This window comes from Chlorocebus sabaeus, chromosome 15, assembly GCF_047675955.1.
Source record: "Chlorocebus sabaeus isolate Y175 chromosome 15, mChlSab1.0.hap1, whole genome shotgun sequence".
Taxonomy (NCBI): Eukaryota; Metazoa; Chordata; class Mammalia; order Primates; family Cercopithecidae; genus Chlorocebus; species Chlorocebus sabaeus.
This window is the reverse complement of record NC_132918.1, coordinates 82277689-82300443: the sequence shown is the minus strand read 5'-3', so window position 1 is coordinate 82300443 and position 22755 is coordinate 82277689. Positions and strand designations below refer to the sequence as shown.

Below are 22755 nucleotides of genomic sequence, written 5' to 3'. Positions count from 1 at the left end.
AAATTTTCCCCCACAAAGAACAACTTTGTATGGCTATTTCAAAACATGGCTAAGAAACGTGTTTTGGAGTAAAATACTTTTATTTTCCTGTCTCATAATGTTATGCCAGAGTCGGGTTGGAAAGCAAATCATGATATATAGGGTTCAATAAAACCCATCTGATGAGAATTTATGAATTGTAGGTCATGACTCCCCAGACCCCTTAGACAGGAATTCAGGCAAGATAAACAAATAAGAGTTTAGTCCTCATGGGGAACGCCTCCATACCCGCAGCTTCCAGCCATCTTCCAGGTATTAACACGTGGAAGCACCTGCAGGGCAAGGCCTCTTGGGCTTCTCTTCCCTCTATCCTACTCATTCTAGGCTTTGCTCCAGGTCTTTAAGGGATATTTATTTTAAGGAACCAGGACTTCTTTCCTCACAGTGATTTGCAGCTTGGAGGCCTGCACAGACTTCAGGGTGGAGTCATCACTCAGTATCCATGGGGGGGTTGGTTCCAGGATCCTCGATGGATACCAAACTTCAGAATGCTCAAGTCCCTGATATAAAATGACATAGTACTTGCATGTCACCCACACACATCCTCCTGTACACGTTAAATCATCTCTAGATTACTTATAATACCTAATGCGGTGTAAATGCTAGGTAAACTGTGTTATACTGTATTTTTTAGAGAATGACAAGAGAAGGCCCGGCGTGGTGGCTCACACCTGTAATCCCAGCACTTTGGGAGGCCGAGGCAGGAGGATCACCAGGTCAGGAGATCGAGACCATCCTGGCTAACGTGGTGAAACCCCATCTCTACTAAAAATACAGAACAATTAGCCAGGCGTGGTGGCAGGTGCCTATAGTCTCAGCTACTCAGGAGGCTGAGGCAGGAGAATGGCGTGAACCTGGGAGGTGGAGCTTGCAGTGAGCCAAGATCGTGCCACCACACTCCAGCCTGGGCGACAGAGTGAGACTCCATCTCAAAAGAAAAAAAAAAAAAAAAAAAAAAAAAGAAAAGACAATGACAAGAGAAAAGGTCTGTACATGTTCAGTGTAGACCAACCATCATAGGCACAACTACATTATCTGCAGTTGGTTGAATGAATAGATGTGGAACCCACAGATACAGACGGCCGACTGCACTGAAAAGGATGACTTCTGTCTGCATTCCTGCTTCTCTGCCACTTACCTCTATCCTTCAAACTCTGGCCTTTTCCCTCAGGCCCAGTTCAAAGTTACCTCATCAGGGGGCTTTTCCAGATTGTCCCCTGAAAATAATATCTCCTCTTCTTGATTTTTCTTTTTCTTGCTTTAAAGAAAATTATTTGGGTCATTATCTCTTTGTATGAAGGTCAAATTCATGTCTAATTAACCTATGTCTCATTCATCGTTATGGCTGCAGAAGAATGGAGTATACTGGATGGGTGAAGACAGAGCACCCACATTATGTGTACCCTAGATATAACTCCTAGATCCCCTCCTCTCTGCAGATGCTCCCATTCCTCAGCTGGGAATACTGGCTGCTGATGGCTCAATAGGAATTGCCCTACACAACTGGTGCCCAAGACCAATGACGGGCTGACTGAAGGACCCAAAGGCCTGTACCTGACTGAGGACAACTCTGAAGGGCTATCTCAGATCCAGAGCTGCCCAAAGGATGAGCTGAGGCTCAGTTGCAATCTCATTGCATGTCAGTTTCTTGTCTGTCTGTTCCTGCCTTCTTCATCTCCCTGTACGTATAACTCCCAAAAGCACTTCCCAGAAAATGCTGTATGCAGCTCTCCATCCCAGAGTCTGTTTCCAGGAAACTCAACTGAAAGCACCCTTAGCTTCGCCGTAGAACATCACCATGGCCACACACCTGGTGCATCCTCCCTTCCTTAATGAGTCTCAACAAATGGACATGGAGCCAAGGGAATGCTGATGTAAGGTGTGAACTCAAAGGCTGAAAGGGAGGGAGTCTCAGGAGGAGAGATTTGCCCCTCAGGATGGAGGAGACCTGTAGCTTCAGACCCCAGCACTCCCTCCGTGACATGGGACAAAGAGCAGAAGGAGTCTGAAAAATGTCTCCCCTGTTATCCTTAGCAAGGACTATATAAACTGAATGGAATGAAGGGGAAAATAAGACCCAGAGGAAGGGAAGACAAGTGGAGGGGAAGAAAGAGGAGAGAGAGATAAAGAGGAAAAACTAAAGGGCAGAGACAAAGGAGCCACAGAAAGAAACAGAACTGGAGAGAGAAAGAAGGCAGATTCTCCGTAAGTGCACTTCTGAAAACGGTAGAGACTCATTTAACGGTAGAGATGCTTCCTTTGCATCCCTGTGGCTTAATTGTTTCTACAGGTCCAATTTGGGTTAAATTTTTATTTTGATTTGGCTTCATTTGGTTTGTTTTTGTTGTTGTTGTTTAAATCGGTATATATTACACATTTATTAGTGAATATGCCTCTGAAATGAGCAACAATATTTTTTAAAATAATCATTTCACTACTTAGTCAAGCAGAACTAGCAAATTTGATTTTTTAAAAAAGTACAAATCTCTCAAAAATTTCATATATGTGTATCATATATACATATATATGTATGTGTGTATATATATATATAATGCAACATACTAGTTATGTTAAATGCTAAAAACTGGTGTAAAAGCAATGGAGTGGAAAAAACACATATTTAAGCTATAAGAACCACTTTTCCTCTGTATATTAGCATTTTCTCAAATACATACAAGGGGAAAAGTAAGGTAACTGTAAAATGTAAAACAAATGGGCCCCCAAAATTACATGTATTTATATATATATAAGTATATATATATATACACACACACACATATACATATAGGTAATTATGTATTTATATGCAAAACCTTTCTGACACCCAGAATATAGGCACTGGGCTGGGGGAAGGTGCCCACTGTCATGCCTAGGCCAGAATTTGGTAAATACAAGAGTAAACAATGACAAGCTGTCAGCACAGGAAATCACTGGTAACATGGCATCTACAGCAAGGTTGGCAAATTACAGGCATCCTAAGTAATTGTTTTATAATTTTTTTTTGAGACAGGGTCTCATTCTGAATTACAGTGGCTCAATCATGACTCACTGCAGCCTTGACTTCCCAGGCTCAAGCAATCCTCCCACCTCAGCCTCCCCAGTAGCTGGGACATGCCATTATGCCTAGCTTATTTTTGTTTTTTCTTTTCTTTTCTTTTTTTTTTTTTTTTTTTTTTTTTTTTTTGTAGAGACATCGTTTTACCATGTTGCCCAGGCTGGTCTCAAACTCCTGGGCTCAAGCAATCCTCAACCTCAGCCTCCCACTGCTGGGATTACAAGCATGAGCCACAGCACCTGGCCAATCTTTTTTTAATGATGATTTTTTTGTAGGTTGTGTTCTCCCACTCCCCAACAGTGCCTGCCCCGCCCCACCACCACACAAACACACACCCTGGAGCTGCTTTTTGGATTCATTGCTGCAGCCAACACACAAGCTGTGAGCCTGTTTCCTCCTGACCCAGGAACCATAAGAGTTTGGGAAACCTTTGGTTGGGGGTGGGGAGGAAGGGGGTTTGGAACACTGCTGTAAACATAGGATCATCACCTGGAGTTACATACAGTAAGACTTTGGGTTCTCCATGGGGATGGGACCAGGCTGATGGGCCCACAGCAGGCTGGGATGGAAGGCGGAAAGCGAGGCCTGCTGCAGGAAAGAACGAGGTGGCTGGAGCATCCCTGAGGCAGCAGACACCAGCAGTGGCCTGCTAGGATGTGTGGCCCCACATTTGGTTTGCTCTGGGCAGCAACCTCAGCTCGGGGGAAGAAAGGAAAGGAATGAGACCAAGGAAAGAGGGTTGGGAGCTCAGTCAGACACAACTGAAGCCTCCTCCGGACCTTGGAGGGCAGGGATCAGGCTTGCTTTTTGCTTTGAAGATTTGTTTTTGTTTGAAGATCCACAGGAGCTCAACTGTCTCCCAGCAGACAGTTGGCACAGATTCCCCTCTGTACTGCCTGCCTGCCTGGGCCCCTCCTCAGATCACAGGACAGGGGATGACTGTCCTGTAGATATGCATCAAGTCATTCACCCGGACTAAGAAGTAGTCCTTTGTTTCTTCCACTGCCCGTGGGTATGACCATGCAGAGGGGGTAAGTTTGGACCACCTCACAGTCATTCACTACACAGAGCCACAGCAAAAAGAAGCACATTGCAAAAGGGCATTGAAAAACAATTGGCATGATTATTAACATCTCTCCAACACGTGGCAGATGAGGAATTTCCTTATATAACACAAAGCAAAGTGTCCTAAGCTTCCTTTTCACTCCTTCATTTCCCATTTACCATGACTATCCTTCTAAAATCTTTTTCTTCTTTTTCTCTCCAGCCCTCTACCCAGTAACTCATTCCTTGCTGGCTCCCCTGAGTACCTTCCCCCAACAAAACCTGTTAACTCACGCGCCTCCTTCTCCCCAAATCACTTGAGTTCTTTCCTGAGTGGCTTTATGGCCAATTTGACTTCACTTTGCTCCTTCCAGTTCTCCCCATCAATTATTTCTGTTGGCACAACATGGGCATGACGGAGGAGGGAGGAACAGGGCAGTGCTGTCTCAAGAAACCAGCTCTCTGACCACTCCACTACCAGGCTTAAACTCTCTGCCTAGGCTGTTTTCATTTTGTTTTGTTTTGTTTGAGATGGAATCTTACTCTGTCACCCAGGATGGAGTGCAATGGCGCAATCTTGGCTCACTGCAAACTCCGCCTTCCAGAGTCAAGCAATTCTCCTGCCTCAGCCTCCTGAGTAGCTGGGACTAGGCATGTGCCACCGTGCTCGGCTAATTTTTGTATTCTTAGTAGAGACAAGGTTTTGCCATGGTGGTAAGGCTGGTCTCAAACTCCTGACCTCAGGTGATCCACCTCCCTCAGCCTCCCAAATTGCTGGGATTACAGGCATGAGCCACCGCGCCCAGCCATGCCTCGGCTGTTTTTACATCTCATGACGGGAAGAAACTATCACAGACCCTACTGCTGTTTTCCTCCCATTCCAGACAACTGCTGTGTTCAGTGGATGTGGCGAGTTAGAAAGCAGGGATGGCACGGCCTAGAGAGAGGAACAGAGGGAGGGAGTGTTAAATCTGCTATTAGACATCATCATGACCAGCCTTGCCATTTTGTTTCACAGGTCAAAGTGAGTGTTATCCACCTAAAGTTTGTCATTTGAAGCTCCGCCATGTCTCACTTAGAATTTTTCCAGACATTGGCAAGTGGTCTGTTGCCATTTTTATTTCTCAATGCTATGGCAAAATGTGGTTTTATGGCTGGGCACAGTGGCTCACACCTATAATCCTAACACTTTGGGAGGCCGAGGCGGGTGGATTGCCTGAAATCAGGAGTTCGAGACCAGCCTGGACAACATGGTGAAACCTCGTCTCTACTAAAATACAAAAAGTTAGTCGGGCATGGTGCCATGAGCCTGTAATCCCAGCTACTTGGGAGGCTGAGGCAGGAGAATTGCTAGAATCCGGGAGGTGGAGGTTGCAGTGGTTCAAGATCAGGCCACTGCACTCCAGCCTGGGTGACAGAGCGAGACACCATCTCTTTAAAAAAAAAAAAAAAAATGTGCTTTTCCACATTTCAGTGGGAAGTAGAGATGGCATATCAAGGAGGGTTAGAATGACGGTATATTAAGCAGCCATGTTTTAAAAAGAGCCAGTTGGCTGGCAGCCCGAAGTCTGGACTGAAATGAGAAGAAACAGCAGAGTGACTTTTTGAAAGTCATAGCTGAGGCAGGAGAATCGCTTGATCCTGGGAGGTGGAGGTTGCAGTGAGCCGAGATCGCGCTACTACACTCCAGCCAAGGCGACAGAGCAAGACTGTCAAAAAAAAAACAACATTTACTTTGGAGTGAGGCAGACAATGTTGACTCCACCACTTAAGTGGGCCTGTAACTTTCAAGGAGTTTGTACCCTCTAACGCCTTATTCCCGCTTTTGGCTGATGGAGGGAGGCAGTTAATTATTGCTTCCTCACAGGGTTCTTATGAGGATAAAGGAGATACATATATGGACATTTTACATTTACTCTTAAAACTTTAAGGTGAAACCACAGCAGTGAGCAGGAAAAGAAGGAGCTGCCCTCAGGGCAAATGCCAATATCAACGCAATAATCCAGAGCTGGACTTTGAGCAGAGGGAGAACAGAATCGACTCGGGTTCCCAGATTATGCCTGACACAAGGAAAGGGGCTAAAGGAATTGCATGTGTGTAGCTGTCCAAGGCTGTTGCCAACACAAGCCCAAATCTTCTCTGGAAGAAAGAATCCTGAATTCAGCTCCTAGGTTTTCCACGGACTGAAATAAACTAAATCGAGGATTACAAAACCTTTCTCTCAGGGAATGCATTTCTAGTCAGCCCGAAATGCCATCAGGGACTTGGCCCAGAAGGCTCCTTTCCAGTGAATGAATTCTGTGTGTGGCAGGATCTGGCTTCTCCTCGGGCTTTGATCTGGGGCAACCTGACCTCAGTTTCTCCTTAGAGAGAGAATGTTTGCTAACATTTTGATGCCCCGGACTATTCTGTTTAGCTAATGCACTGGCTTTGCTAAGAATCAGATTTTACTTTCTGTTGCTATGGGTTTTTTTGTTCTTTTTTAGATATTTTGCCAGTGATCTTTTATAATTTTATGCCGGAAGACTTGGACTCAAGCATTAAGATGTAAGTGGACATCTGGTGTGACTCAGTCTTGCCTTATAGGTCTGCTTATGATTAGAAAGAGGCATATCTGCATTGTAGGGATCTGGGTGGGCTTCAGTTAGTATGCAGGCTACAGCATTTATATTAATTCATACATAATTTATTTATGTATGAATGAATTTATTAAGTTGGCACTGACAGCCAACTTAGATCTCAGTATTGTATTACCTGTAAACTCTCAGGTGTTTTCATTACGAAGACTTGATGCCCTGTGGAAGTCACGGTCCATATAGATCAGTCTCCATGTGGTGTCATGTTCAAGATACACAGTATAAGAGCCAGAAAAGTAATTATAGAAGAATTTTATTAACTTGCTTTTCCAAAAGAAGATGAGAGTGGATCAATCTCATGAGTTGTAGCAACACTTCTCGTATTCCTAGGTCTCTTCCCCTTTACTTCTTCCCTTCTGTGTCCCCCAGCACCTTTCATTTGCTGCCTCCACCTCTCCAACACGTTGTTCACCTTCAGTCTCCCTCGCCTCCACTTTTCCCACCTCCTATCCCTCCAACTTTCTCCCTGGGTCATTCTCCCTGCCATAAAATCCTTCTTGATCCATTCTTGCAAAAGTCTAGAGACTGGTCTGGCAATGACAAATGTAGGGAGTGAGGGATGAGAAAAGCTTGTGGAGGAGTGCGGAAAGGTCCATCAGGCAACTGCATTCACTTTGGTGGACCAGGGAAAAGGGAAATTTGTGGATAATCCCTGATGAATATTAACTTTTATAACAGCGTCTTATGCCTATAAAAGATAGATACTCATATAATTATAAATGTATGTTATTTAGTGCTTCATATTGTTATTATAATAAATATTAAAAGTAATCTATACCCCAATGTTCTTTTTTTAAAAAAGTTTAAAGTAGCTTTCAAAGATGCATGCAACATAATAATATGTTCTATTTTTGAAACAGTCAAAAATATCTAACAAAATAATACATGCATTTCTCTTTGACCCAGCAATCCTATGTCTAGAAATCTATGCCTAAGATATGTTGGCAGAAATAGAGAATGATGGGATCTCACTAAGCTAAAGAGCTTCTGCACAGCAAAAGAAACTACCATCAGAGTGAACAGGCAACCTACAGAATGGGAGAAAATTTTTGCAATCTACTCATCTGACAAAGGGCTAATATCCAGAACCTACAAAGAACTCAAACAAATTTATAAGAAAAAAAACAAGGCCGGGCGCGGTGGCTCACGCCTGTAATCCCAGCACTTTGGGAGGCCGAGGCGGGCGGATCACAAGGTCAGGAGATCGAGACCATGGTGAAACCCCGTCTCTACTAAAAAATAGAAAAAAATTAGCCGGGCGCAGTGGCGGGCGCCTGTAGTCCCAGCTACTCGGGAGGCTGAGGTAGGAGAATGGCGTGAACCCGGGAGGCGGAGCTTGCAGTGAGCCGAGATTGCGCCACTGCACTCCAGCCTGGGCGACAGAGCGAGACTCCGTCTCAAAAAAATAAAAAATAAAAAAATAAAAAAAAAAAAAGAAAAAAACAAACAACCCCATCAAAAAGTGGGCAAAGGATATGAACAGACATTTCTCAAAAGAAGACATTCATACAGCCAACAGACACATGAAAAAACGCTCATCATCACTGGCCATCAGAGAAATGCAAATCAAAACCACAATGAGATGCCATCTCACGCCAGTTAGAATGGCGATCATTCAAAAGTCAGGAAACAACAGGTGCTGGAGAGGATGTGGAGAAATAGGAACACTTTTACACTGTTGGTGGGACTGTAAACTAGTTCAACCATTATGGAAAACAGTATGGCGATTCCTCAAGGATCTAGAACTAGATGTACCATATGACCCAGCCATCCCATTACTCGGTATATACCCAAAGGATTCTAAATCATATTGCTATAAAGACACATGCACACGTATGTTTATTGCGGCACTATTCACAATAGCAAAGACTTGGAATCAACCCAAATGTCCATCAGTGACAGACTGGATTAAGAAAATGTGGCACATATACACCATGGAATACTATGCAGCCATAAAAAAGGATGAGTTTGTGTCCTTTGTAGGGACATGGATGCAGCTGGAAACCATCATTCTTAGCAAACTATCACAAGAACAGAAAACCAAACACCGCATGTTCTCACTCATAGGTGGGAACTGAACAATGAGATCACTTGGACTCGGGAAGGGGAACATCACACACCGGGGCCTATCATGGGGAGGGGGGAGGGGAGAGGGATTGCACTGGGAGTTATACCTGATGTAAATGACGAGTTGATGGGTGCAGCACAGCAAGATGGCACAAGTATACATATGTAACAAACCTGCACGTTATGCACATGTACCCTAGAACATAAAGTATAATAATAAAAAAAATAAATAAATAACAACAAAAAAAATAGAGAATGATATACACAAATCGCTATTCACGACTATGTTGTTTGTAGCAGTCAGAATTGGAAACAACCTCAAGTGTACTGCAGACTTTACCTATAGTAAGTTACGAGAGGAATAAAACATGAAACATCACCCAGTGAAGAACTATGGAGCTAAACAAAGGAATGAGGATTATCTCTATAAACCATTACAGAGTGATATCCAGGATAGCCTCCTAAAAACAAAAAAAGAAAAAGAAAAAACCAAGGGGCAGAACTATATATAAAGATTGCTACCTTTCCTCTAAGGATGAAAGATACATATTTGACTATATTAAAAATAAATGGGAAGATAAGTTAAAAACTAAGGAATATTATTGCTCACTGGGGAGGAGGGAACAGGGTAGAGGAGACACAGGTAGAAGACAAATATTTCTAAATGTGTTTTGTTGTGTTGTTTTGTTTTGGGTCCATGTTATTTTTTACATAGTTATAAAACAAAAAACTGAATTTTTAAAAATTCTGAAAACTTGGGGAAAAAATTAATCTCACATTATGAAATCTGTGGCTTCCTCAATACCCAATTATTTCAAATGACTTTAAAACATAATAATTTGACTGTTTCCGTATATCTCAAGGAGGTTGAAGTGTGGGGATGGGGAGTAATTATAGTGTTATTATTTTTATTTTAATAGAGTAAGTAACACATTGTATTAGTCCTTCCATTAATGTTACTGGGAACCAAGATTTGTATGGTAATCAAAAAGAGATTAGAAATACATAAAATCTAAGATGGTAAATAAAAACTCCTATTATCTGAATTTGAATTGGAAATATAAGTATTGTATCATAATGAAATTGTATTGCCAATAAAAATTACGAACTTCCTAACTTTGTCTATTACACAGACCTGAAAGAAATAAATCATCAATCCATTAGCAACAAGTGCCTCTCAGTACCTAGATCACCAAAAGTGATCAGAACTTTCTGGAAAAATAACTCCTTCAGATCTAAGTCAATAAATGCATAAAATGAGCCCAGAATATTTTCTTGCACCAGATTTCAAAAATTCCTAGGGTCACATCAAAAGACAAAAGGCAAATGAAACTAACCTGAAGAAGCTTTCACTGGCTAAAACAAAATAATTGGGTCATCAAAAAGAATAATGACTGCAACTCATCGAAATACATCAAATATGCTAAAAATCCGTAAATTAATAGTGATATTTTAAATAAAAGAATACCAACTATTTATTTCAAAAATAGGCAAGGGAAAAATATTACATATTTATCTTGGCTTTCTTATGTAATCTGCATTTTGTGATAACCAAATAATAGTTGAGGGAAAGCTATTCTTTATAGAAGAATTACAACTAATAAAAGAAAAGGGCCTGGGTGCAGTGGTTCACACTTGTAATCTCAGCACTTTGGGAGGCCACGTGGGGAGATCACCTGAGGTCAGAAGTTTGAGACCAGCCTCAATGTGGTGAAACCCCGTGTCTACTAAAAATACAAAAAAAATTAGTTGGGCCTAGTGGCCCACACCTGTAATCCCAGCTACTCAGAAGGCTGAGGCATGAGAATTGCTTGAACCCACATGGTGGAGGTTGCAGTGAGCTGAGATTGCATCACTGAACTCCAGCCTAGGTGACAGAGCAAGACTCTATCTCAAAAAATAAATAAATAAATAATAAAAGGGAACCATAGGATCAGAATATCACTATGTTGCAGTCCTAATGAAATAATGATAAAGATAAAAACAATCTAAATCTGCTAAACTCATTAATTAAGATGTTGTGGGGAACGTTATAGTGGATGGGTCAGGCTGACACCATCCGATCTTACTGATCAATTAAGAAAAGAAAAGCAATCAAACATCACATATCTCCTAATATAACCCTGCAGGAACTGTCCAAAGCTAGCACTGAAATATTCACATTAAAAAATCTAAATCTGGCTGGGCACGATGGCTCACACCTGTAATCCCAGCACTTTGAGAAGCCAAGGTGGGCGTATCACGAGGTCAGAAGTTCAAGACTAGCCTAACCAACGTGATGAAACCCTGTCTCTATTAAAAATACAAAATTTAGCCGGGATGGTGGCACGCGCCTATAATCCCAGTTACTCAGGAGCCTGAGGCAGGAAAATTGCTTGAACCCGGGAGGCGGAGGTTGCAGTGAGCCAAGACCGTGCCACTGCACTCTAGCCTGGGTGACAGAGTGAGACTTCAAAACAAACAAACAAACAAACATATCTGATCAGGCCTGTAGATAATCTAGAAGAAATATGAAGTATGAGGAAACGTCTCAGACAAAAACCACAAGAATGTATCAGCAAAGTCCAAAATGTGAGCAATTCTACAAGATACATGAATTTTTTTTTTCCAAATAAAAGAGGGAAGGAGGACTGCTACCAAGTTAAAAAGAATTGAGATGTACAACCCAATGTGATGTGTGGACTTTCTGATTGAATCAAATCAACTATAAAAAGGCATATTTGAGATAACACTGACAATTTATTTATGCACTAAATTAGATGATTTTAAGGAATTCTTTTTGAATAATTATGAGGAATTATGAAGAATGATTATGAAGAATTTCGAGGAGTTGCATTTGAAAATTTGAAATTAAAAAAACTTTTAGTAGTAAAAACAAAAGCAGAAGGCAAAGGGGAATAAAACTGTAAATAAGATGGATCCAGGACTGGATTTGGTGCACAGATGTATACATGTGTTACAGGAGTACCACGAAACAAGCTCTATGTTTGCAGCTACCAATGTGAGAAGGGAGAGAAAAATAGTGAGAGAGTGTTCAGTACTTATTCAGCAAAAACAAACAAGATTTTCGGGTAGAGCATCATTCTAGTGCTAAGTCCTGAGCAAATCCTCTGCCCTGGATCATCACTTAAAACAAACCCAGGACAGCTTCCCTTCAAATCAAATTAGATTTGCCAAACATTTAAATCCTTTACTCCATACCCCAACTACCTGAACTACATGAGACCGAAAGACCCCCCATCATTTAAGAGACATTTGCTGAACTCTACTATATTTCAGTATGTGTGGTAAGAGTAAAGTATTTATTTACAGAGAAGGCAGGCTCTGCTGTCAGTGAACTTAGAGTCTATAGGGATTTGCTGGCATTCATATAACCATCAGATCATGCAAAGATGAGATAGGTCATGAGAGCGAATAAGAAAGATCTCTGGAAGTAGGGAAGGATTCCACTTCAAATTCTCAAGACAAGTTAAGGTTTCTTAGAGAAACACCATAACTGTGTGTCGTTGCACCAGTTGGGTTTTGCTGGGGTTGGCATTCCACGTAAACCAAAGGCAGAGGTGGTCTGCACATTCTTCTGTGGTGCTTGGTACACGAGCTCCCCTCTTATCCAAAGTTTGCTACCCATGGTTTCAGTTACTCATGGTCAACCATGGTTTGAAAGTAGGTGAGCACAGAGCAATAAGATACTTTGAGAAAAAGAGATAATATTTACATAATTTTTATTACAGTATATTGTAGTCATTGTTCTATTTTATTATTGTTAATTTCTTACTGTGTGTAAGTTTTGTTTATTTGTTTGTTTGTTTTGTTTTTTGAGATGGAGTCTTACTCTGTAACCCAGGGTGGAGTGCAGTGGCGCGATCTTGGCTCACTGCAACCTCCACCTCCCAGGTTCAGGCGATTATCCTGCTTCAGCCTCCCAAGTAGCTGGGACTACAGGCATGCACCACCACACCTAGCTAATTTTTGTATTTTTAGTAGAGATGGGATTTCACTGTGTTGGCCAGGATGGTCTCAATCTCTTGACCTCGTGATCCGCCTGCCTTGGCCTCCCAAAGTCCTGGGATTACAGGCGTGAGTCACCACACTCTGACCACTCTGTGTAATTTATAAATTATCATATATGATATAATTTATCATAGGTATGTGTGTATAGGAAAAAACGTAATATATATAGGTTTCAGTACTATCTGCAGTTTCATGTATCCACTGGAGATCTTGGAATGTATCTCCCATGTATAAAGGGGGACCACAGTACAGAGACAAGCATTAAATTAGTGTTTACAATTGACCATCAGTCAGAAAAATTATACACAAATTTTGATAGGCTCCCACAGTGGTAGAGATGTTTACAGGGTTCGAGGCCCTTTAATGACTATTCTTCTCCTTCAAGTAAAACTGATAAGTTATTAATTAGTAAGACAGTACCAGGGGCTTTCGTTCATTTGGTGGTATTTGTCCAGCTCTTGAGGTGCATTTGGTCTTCTGTGTTGACTTTTAGAAATGTCAGAGTTCTAGAAATTCAAGTCTATATAGATTATTTTGTTTATGCATACATATATAACATGTGAGTTATTTGATTAAATACATATATACCTAAAAAGGTATATCCACATGTAAATACGTATTTATATGTATATATGTATTACATATAAGCACCTAATTTATGTAAACATCCATGGTTTTATTTTTAAAAACTTAATGCGATTGTCTATTCTCAGTGTCTAGAGAATTATTCAGTATGAGCTCTGCAGCAACACATAAGTGATAAAGTCTATAACGTAATGGCATGTCTCGAAAGCCAGCCTTGGGCCCCGTCCAGGTAGCTGAAACATTTGGCTGCCCAGTGCTCTGGAGGATTGCTAAAATTAGCTAGAGAGAAAAGAGGCAAATATATCTTAAGGATGGCCGGGAGCTGAGTCTAACTTCACTTCTTTTCCAATAAAGTGACTGTCAAAAACCTAAGATTTGGGCTAAAACGGGCTTCAGAAAGCCATTTGATTTCAGTTCCAACTGATGTGTGAATTTCTTGTACAGCACAAAATTAGTTATTTATTGCTACATAAAAAGTTGTCCTAAAACTTGGCTTAATTCACCCAAAGCAGTTATTATCTCATAAAGTTTTTGTGGGTCAAGAATTAACACATGGCTTAACTGAGTCAGGGTCTCTCATGAGGATGCAGTTAAGATGTTGACCAGGGTCACAATGCCCTGAGGGTTTGACTGGGGTTGGAAGATCCATTTCTGAAACAGCTCATTTGCATTGCTGGCTGTTGTTAGGTGGCCTCAGGTTTCTAGTCTCATGGGCCTCTTCAAAAAGCTGCTAGAGCACCTCCTGACATGATGACTGGTTTCTCCAGAGGCAATAATCCAAATACCAGAGAGGTAGAAACCACAATGATTTTTATAACCTAGTACCAGAAGTAACACTGTCATTTCTGCAGTATCTTACTGGTTACATAGTTAATGCTATTCACTAAATAAGGTATGAACACCAGGAGGCAAGGATCCTGGGGTGCCACCTAGGAGTCTGGCACACTCACCCGCAGTCCTCCCACTGTTGCTTGAATGCTTGCAGTAATGGAACCTCATTCCACAAGGCAGCCTACTTTACCATTAGCCGCTCTGATGGAAATTACTCTCTTGCTTTGGGTTGTGATAAGGTTTGCTTGTGTCCCCACCCAAATCTCACCACAAATTGTCAAGGGTGGGGCAAGGTAGAGATAATTGAATCATGGGGGTGGTTTCACCCATATTATTCTCATGTAAATGAGTAAGTCTCATGAGATCTAATGGTTTTATAAACAGGAGTTTCCCTGAACATACTCTCTTGCCCGCTGCCATGTAAGACGTGCCATTGCTTCTCCTTTGCTTTCCGCCATGATTGCGAGGCCTCCCTAGCCATGTGGGACAGTGAGTTCATTAAACCTCTTTCTTTTATAAATTACCCAATCTTGGGTATGTCTTTATTAGCAGTGTGAGAACAGACTAATACAGGTTGTAAATATTATCCCTGTCTTTTTAATTATTCTTTGTGTAGGGAGGCTGAGGAAACAATGCTAATCCCTTCTGGGGAAAAAAATAATCCTTCAGATATTTGAAGATGGTAATTCTGTACCTTCTAGTCATCCTACCTATGCTCCACCCCGTTCTCCAGTTCCTTCACTTCTTTTTGTATATGTGAGGAGCTTTAAGACAAGACTCCTTATCTCAAAATATTTATTTAAGAATAGATGAGGGCACTTATCCCCTCCCCAGCTCTTCCTTCACCTGCTGTCTAGCTGTTGTGTCAGTGTCCTCACCTCTCCTAAGCAGGTCATCTACCCTGGGGGAGTGCCCACATGCCATCTCATCAGCTACCAAAGCTCAATTTTCAATCAGGAGTTTCATCCTTCTTTAAAAAGGTCAGCTGAATCCCATACAAATTTTATGTGGTAACAACAGAAGGAAAAGAGAGCCCTGGCCCAGTAGGGCTTCTCATCAACTTCATGACCCACACAAACCCCAGTGATCACTAACCTAAGACACAAAGGTCTAAGCAATAAAGAACTCTGTCTTGGGGCAGTCTATATTCTAGGGTGATGGGAATATTTCTGTCAGCAATAATTTTCTATTTTACCATCCTACTTCCCTTTTTCATTTTTCTGCCCAGCAGTCAGAATGACAGCTTAAAAATATAATTTAAATCATACTGCTCCCCTGCTCAATTCTTCAATGGATTCACATCACTTTCAGAGTAATATTCAATTTTCTCATCATACATACAAGGCGCTACCTATCTTTCTATCTCATCTCTTGCTACTTCAGCCTCCCTCACTCTGCTCTTACCAAACTGACTTTCTTGCTGTTCTTCAAACATACCAGACTCTTTCCACCTCAACACTTTTGCCCTTGAGGTTTCTTTTACGTACACTCTTCCCCGGACCTTCCCATGACTTGTCGTTACTTCATTCACGTTTCTGCGTATCACCCTCTGAGTGGTTTCCATGAATCACCCTATTACCCTCTATTTCTTCACCATTAGCTCATTTTCATGTTAGTACTTATCACTAACTAGCATTATATTGCAGTAGTTGTTTGCCTATTTGCTTGTTGTATTTGTTCAGCTTTGTTTTCTAATGCCAAGAACAGTGTCTGGCACTCAGTAACATCAGGTAAATAAAAGAATGAAACACCCATTAAAATGAATTTGCCTAGTCTGCTTTCTGAGTACGCTTGGTATCTGAGTTAATGATATTACAAAATATATCTTTTTTGAAAACATTCTATTTGGTACCTGAGTACCTGCTGACTGTATCTTGGTAAATCTATTCATGCCAAATTTCTTTCTGTTCTGATGATTCAAACCCTAGCAAAGTCAGACAGAGCTGAACTTGGTGCTGGTAATAAAAGCCTTTCCCTTAGGAGAGCTCTTTGCAACTGAGAGATGTGGTCTCCTAAACCCCCAGGTGTAATTTGAGCAAGCAGGCAAGGTGAAACCCGAGCTGGTAAGGAGTTAAGACAGGATACAAATGATGATATTGTTATGGCTGTTCTAAGACACAAGGGGGCAGCAAATCCAGTTCTTATTTATTTATTTAACCCTGTAAGAATCTTTTTTTTTTTTTTTTTTTCCAACTTTTATTTTAGATTCATGGGGGATATGTGTAGGTTTGTTACCTGGGTATACTGTTTGGTACTGAGCTTTGGAGTACAAATGATCCTGTCGTTCAGGTACTGAGCATAGTACCCAATAATTATTCAACCCTTGCCACTGTCCCTCCCTCCCCGCTCTAGTAGTCCCACTGGCTATATGGTTTCAGCTCTTATTTTTAAAGGTAAAACAGGAATTTTGACAACTGTCATTAGTAATCAAAACTGATGGAAATGTTCAATAGATTAGATTAAATCTATGGAGATTCAATCGATCAGATAAATTTCAGTATGTCCACACAATGAGTTTCTTCTGGAGGAATGCAGTAATAATTTCAGTTAAAATTTAAACCTTGGCCTAAGTTATAAAAGGACTGAGAGGTTAAGGAGTGAGGGCTTAACTGTTACCAGGGAGACAGCCCATGTGTTCTCTCCGGCCACTGGGAACTTTGTGAGGACGTGAGCCACAGGAGAACATGCTTTCCGAGCAGGAAGTGGGGCTTCCGTTGAAATCAGGATTGTAAGATGTTTAAAACCTAATTGCCACCCCCTTGGGCCTACACACTGGGGCAGGAAACTTACCAACGTGTCCCTGTCAAAACATGCTTTGGAGCCCACACTCTTAGCTCTTTTTCCACCCAAACTTTATAAAAACACCAAAAAGTTCAAAAATATTGAGTAATCACCTGTAATACCCTGAACAACAAGGAATAGTGTCATGAACGGACCAGAAACTTAAAAACATTTTTTCAGGAAACGATCCAGATGGGAAGAGATTGCACAAAGTCTTGACCAACTAGTCACGTGTGAAAAGAGGGCCTGAGAGAAAAGTAAATGAATAAATCCCTTACCAGAACCTGAGAAAACCATCAAAGTAGAGCAGAAAGGCTCAGGGTGACGGCAGGCATGGGCAGCTGAGGGGATCTGACCGAAGGAAGATGGGATAGAAAGAAAGTTGTCCCATTCCAGCAGGTATAGCTGAAAATAAAAATAAAAAAAAATAGAAAGTCATGGAAAGCAACAATGTAATCATTTTAAACATAGTTATGGAACAATGTTAGGTTACTATGTAATTCTTGAGTGATAAAGTAGGCTGCAAAAAATCAATAATCCATATAACTTAATACTAGATAAGCTTTAGTGAGCAACTACTATGTACAGGCACTATGCTAAGTGCTTGACATGCATTATCTCATTTAATCTTAATATAATTATCTATATGGTAAATTCCATGGTTATAGTCACTTAAAGGATAAAGAAACAAACTCAAAGAGAACTTGACCAAACCCACACAGCACCAAAATGCTACGTAGGCTGGTCTGACTCTGAAGCCCACGCTTTTAATGACTACTGGCAAGCCACACCTTGGCATCTTACTCTGACATCACCATATTCTCGCTGCAGACCATTGCGACTAAACAAGCCACAACTTTGCCAAGGATTTCTACCTTCCAAGCACCTACAGATTTCTACCTTCAAGTTATGAGCCCAGAAATTCCCTTGGTACTTCATCCCTACTTCATACTATACACCTATTAATTTTGTTCTTTCTTTCTTTTTTTAAGAGTGGGTCTCATTCTGTTGCCCAGGTTAGAGTGCAGTGGCATGATCATGGCGGACTGCAGCATCAACCTCCTGGATTCAGGCAACCCTCCCACCTCAGCCTCCCAAGAAGCTGGGACCACAGGTGTGCACCTCCGTGCCTGCTAATATTTTTTATTATTTTTGTAGTGACAATGTCTCCCTATGTGGCCCAGGCTGGTCTCGAATTTCTGGGCTCAAGTGGTCCTTCCACTTCAGCCTCTCAGAGTGCTGGGATTACAGGCATGAGCCACTGTGCCCGGCCTATTAATTTCATATCAGAATTTTCCTATCCAGCAAAGCCTAGGATCTACTGACCAGCTTTAACGAAACCTCCAAGAGACCTCCACTGCTTCTCTCCCCATCTCTAACTGTTAAAGCAAATCCATCTTTCGGGGGCTAGCCCAAAAGCCATCTTTTCCCAGAAGCTTTCCTGATTCTCCCAGAAACAATTTCTCTCTCTCAACTCTGACTCCAGGGGTCAATTGTGGCTTTCCTTTACAGTCTTCATCCATGTAGATAAAGGTGCAGCCTCACACAATCCCAGCAACATGCACAGAACCTATCAGAGAAAGCACTGGTTGTAGGTTCAGGCTCAGCAACAGGTAGATTACTCATATGGTCCCAGACCTTGCCACTGTGTCCATCCTGATTAGCTCACATTAGCGATCATCATTTTTCTGGCTTAATCAGTACCTAACCCAAGAAGCAGCTATATCAGGGAGACCATCTCAGCGGAGACATGGGCAATGTGGGATACACAGCAAAAGACCTACACACAATAAGGCCTCCCCTCAGCTTCAGCTAAATATGCATTCTGGATGGAGAATACTCACTGACCACACACACAGTCACTCCCTAGAAGGAGGTATAAGCAAGAGTATTTAGGAATCATTGCAAAGAGAATGCAGGCAGACACGAATCTGCTTGTTGCCTACATAAGGCCAAGCTAAAGGGTTCTTAGAGGCTGCCTGATCAATATTAGAGCTGAAAGTTCTAATATTGGGGCTCACAGTTCCAGAGGCCTGAGAGAGCATGACCATGTGAGCTCCTCCGCCATAAAATTCGCCATTACCAGGATTTTTCAAAGGGGTGCCTTTGCACATGTGCGGGAGGAGAGAGGAGGAGTTAAGGGAAAAACAGTTTGTTCCACATGGACTCTGACTTCACGCAGCAGCAGGCCCCACTCTGGATGTTCCTCAAGATGACCCCTCTCCCTGGGGGTGGGGTCCTGACTTCTTTGGCCTCTCTCAGCGTTGCGAATATGACAGCCAAGGTCATGCTCCTGCAAGCCTGGACCTATTAACACTGCCCAGAGGGGAGCAGCCGAGGAGAGGCCCCAGAACAGGGAGAAGCTACAGCTTCAGAAACCCACAAGCCAAAAAGAAGGAGGTAGCAGCTATAGGACTTCACTGTTTTTCTTGGCTAGGGTGGCTAGGGGAGATGGCAGATCATAGCAGAGGAGAAAGTAAGAAAGGAAAATGGGGAAAGGAGAGTGGATGGAGAGGAAGGAAGAAAATATAATAGTGATAAATGGGCAAAAGGGAAGAAGGAAAGAAGGAGGAAAGGAGGGTCAAAAAAGGAACACAAATAAGAGGGAATCTTTAGAAAAAATAAAGCAGAGACTCAGAGAGAGAAACAGAGGGAGAAAGAGTAATACAAAGAAGAAGAGAAGCCAAAGAACAGTTAGAAACAAGAACAACAGGAAGAAATAAAGGGGAGAGAGAGCAAAAAAAAAAAAAAAAAGAAAGAAAAAAAAATGGATAAGACAGAACTTCACTGTCCTTCTTGGCTAGGGTGAAAAGACCAAGGAACAGAAGAGCAAGAAGAAAGCCACTAGGGGAAGCAGAGGTAGGAAGGGCGGGAATAAAGAAGAGCAAGAGACAGAGCCAGGAAGATAGGGAGACAAAGAGAGACATGGGGAAGGGGGAGGGAGAGTCCTTGAGATAAGTGATATAGGTGGAATGAAGAAAGGAGAGAAGAAAAAGGTAGTCCAAGAATACCAAAAAGAACCAAAGGAAGAAAGGAAGGGAAAAGAAAGAGAGAAAAGGGCAGAGAGCATGAAATAGGAGGAGAGAATTCAGAATGTGGAGATAAAAGACATGGGAGAAACAGGAAGTTAGAGAAACAGAAGCACAGAGGGAGAATTTGAAAGGGAAAATTTCTTCCCTTAACTCTCTATCTACACACCTGGACATTATCCCCTCCCAAGGGACCTCTTAGGAGTCAGTTGCCTTGATGAACTAAAGGGGCTTGAAAAAATGTAGATAACAGGAGTGGGTGTTAAGGAGGAGAAGGAAGCGGAATGGGAATAACAAACAGAAAAAAGAGAAGAGCAAATGAGAAAGGGTTGGGTTAGAAACAGGACGCAGGGGCTTTGTCCACCCATTGTCTAATTGCAATCCTGTCTGAGCCTCAATTTTCTCACCCATTAAATGAAATGCTTACTTTACTAATTTTTTAGGACAATTAAACTCAAGAATGTACATAAAGCACCTGAAATGCCAGACTCTCTTAGTGATTCTTTTTATTTTGTGGGTTGTAGTTCTGATGCCAACAATGAACTAGGTTACAGAAAAACAGGATCTCATTTTACTCACCTTTATATTCCCATCCCCTAACACATACCCTGTTACATAGATGCATCTAATGTGTCAAATGACTTGAACAAAGACAGAGAAGGGAAGATACAGAACTCTTAGAAGCAAAGAAGAAAAGAGAAATAGAGACAAGAGAGATAAAGAAGAAAAGAATTTTTTTTTAATGGAGGAAGAGAAATAACGTAGAAGAAAAAGAAAAAGGAAGCAAAGAGCTTTGCTTTGGTGACAACCAGGCAGCTCAGTACAGAGATCCCACTCACAGTGAAATCTCTAGTTCTGTGGATCTCACCCTGATGTAAAGCTGCCAGACTGACATTGAAGCCACCTTTGCAAAATTATGACTGAGACCGTGAAAGAGATCTAACTTAATCAACTCCATCTTGCTTCTAACCTCCAAGCTGTCCTTGTTCATTCTTGGGTGTTGGCTGAACTAACTTTGGGAGAAACTTAGTGTATAATTTATAGTTTAAAACGAAAATGATAACAGCTCTTTCCCAAAGCAGATCTCCTTCTTGCCTGGGGACTAGACTGCCTTTGTAGGACTAACATTAGCCACAAGATTAGAAATTATGGTTTGGGAGTCATGCAGCTGGAGGCTACAGGATTCTGCCCCTCTCTAAACTGCTCCTAAGGTCAGTGCTTGAGATATTTTGCAGACCCTGCACGTGATGGATAAACTGGCACCACCCAGATCAATAAACTGGCTCATTTGATCTTGTGGCCCCCATCCAGGAACTGACTCAGTGGAAGAAGACAGTTTCGACTGCCTATTATTTCATTCCTGACCAATCAGCACTCCTGGCTCACTGGCTTCCCCTTACCTCCCACGTTGTCCTTAAAAACTCTCCTCCCTGAATGTTCTAGGAGACTGATTTGAGTAACAATAAAAGTCCAGTCTCCCACACTGCTGACTCTGTGTGAATTACTCTTTCTCTATTGTAATTCCTTTTTTTTTTTTTTTTTTTTTTTTGAGACGGAGTCTGGCTCTGTCGCCCAGGCTGGAGTGCAGTGGCCAGATCTCAGCTCACTGCAAGCTCCGCCTCCCAGGTTCACGCCATTCTCCTGCCTCAGCCTCCCGAGTAGCTGGGACTACAGGCGCCCGCCACCTCGCCCGGCTATTTTTTTGTATTTCTTAGTAGAGACGGGGTTTCACCGTGTTAGCCAGGATGGTCTCGATCTCCTGACCTCGTGATCCGCCCGTCTCGGCCTCCCAAAGTGCTGGGATTACAGGCTTGAGCCACCGCGCCCGGCCCTATTGTAATTCCTTTGTCTTGAGAAATTGGCTCTGTCTAGGCAGCAGGCAAAGTGAACCCCTTGGGTGGTTGCAACATGTCTGCCTGAGACCTGGATCTTCCATAAGATCCAGGGCAGGAGGCAACCCTGAGGAGGGTCACAGGGATGTATGGAGGATTGAAGAGTAGCTCACAACCATCTGTCACCTTTTGGGATGAAATTAAAACAAAACCCTCTGCCCAGCCTGACTTCCTCAAGCTTCATCTCATTTCAGCATCTATTCCCAGGCAGTAAGCTCTGTTTGTCAGAGCCACATCACCATCCTGCTGAACACTAGAGAGCTCAGCCCATGGCCACCTTCAGCAGAAAACGAAGTTACGAAGTTAGTGAGGGCTCAGCAACCACCTCACCAAACACAGAAGTTTGCCCCAAGCTGCAGAAGAACTAGATGGGATTGAATAATGAATGAATGAATCAGCCAAACACTTCCCTTAACTTTCTGCCTACACACCTGGACATTATCCTCTTCCTCTTAGGAGTCAGTTGCCTTGATGAACTAAAAATGGAGATTTGGTATCAGAATCTATACCTTATGTTAGTAGATATCTGGGTAAATAGTGAATTGGCTAAATGAGCTCATTAAAAGCAGTGAACATGAAAACCAGGGGAGAAGTTCAGGCAGAAGAACTTGATAACCCAGTGACATCAGATGGGAAGGGACCATTCTGAGTATAACATGCTGTTTATCATGTGTCCTGGGAACAGGGTTGGGGTGGAAACTAGAATGAAAATTAAAGAATGATTTTGCTAGATACCATGTTGAACCCTGAGGCACAACATCATGGTCACGGTGCCCAGTAGCCAA

The 22755-nt window shown here is 42.1% G+C and overlaps 1 protein-coding gene across 1 annotated transcript in view; it reads right to left on the bottom strand.

Annotated features, from left to right (window-relative positions):
• The window catches only part of RTP1 (receptor transporter protein 1), a 64014-nt gene that overhangs the window by 17420 nt on the left and 23839 nt on the right, over positions 1-22755 (bottom strand). The window contains exon 2 of the mRNA XM_008009496.3: positions 17328-17454. The gene's annotated coding sequence lies outside the window, so the exon portion shown is untranslated. The remainder of the gene's footprint in view (positions 1-17327; positions 17455-22755) is intronic.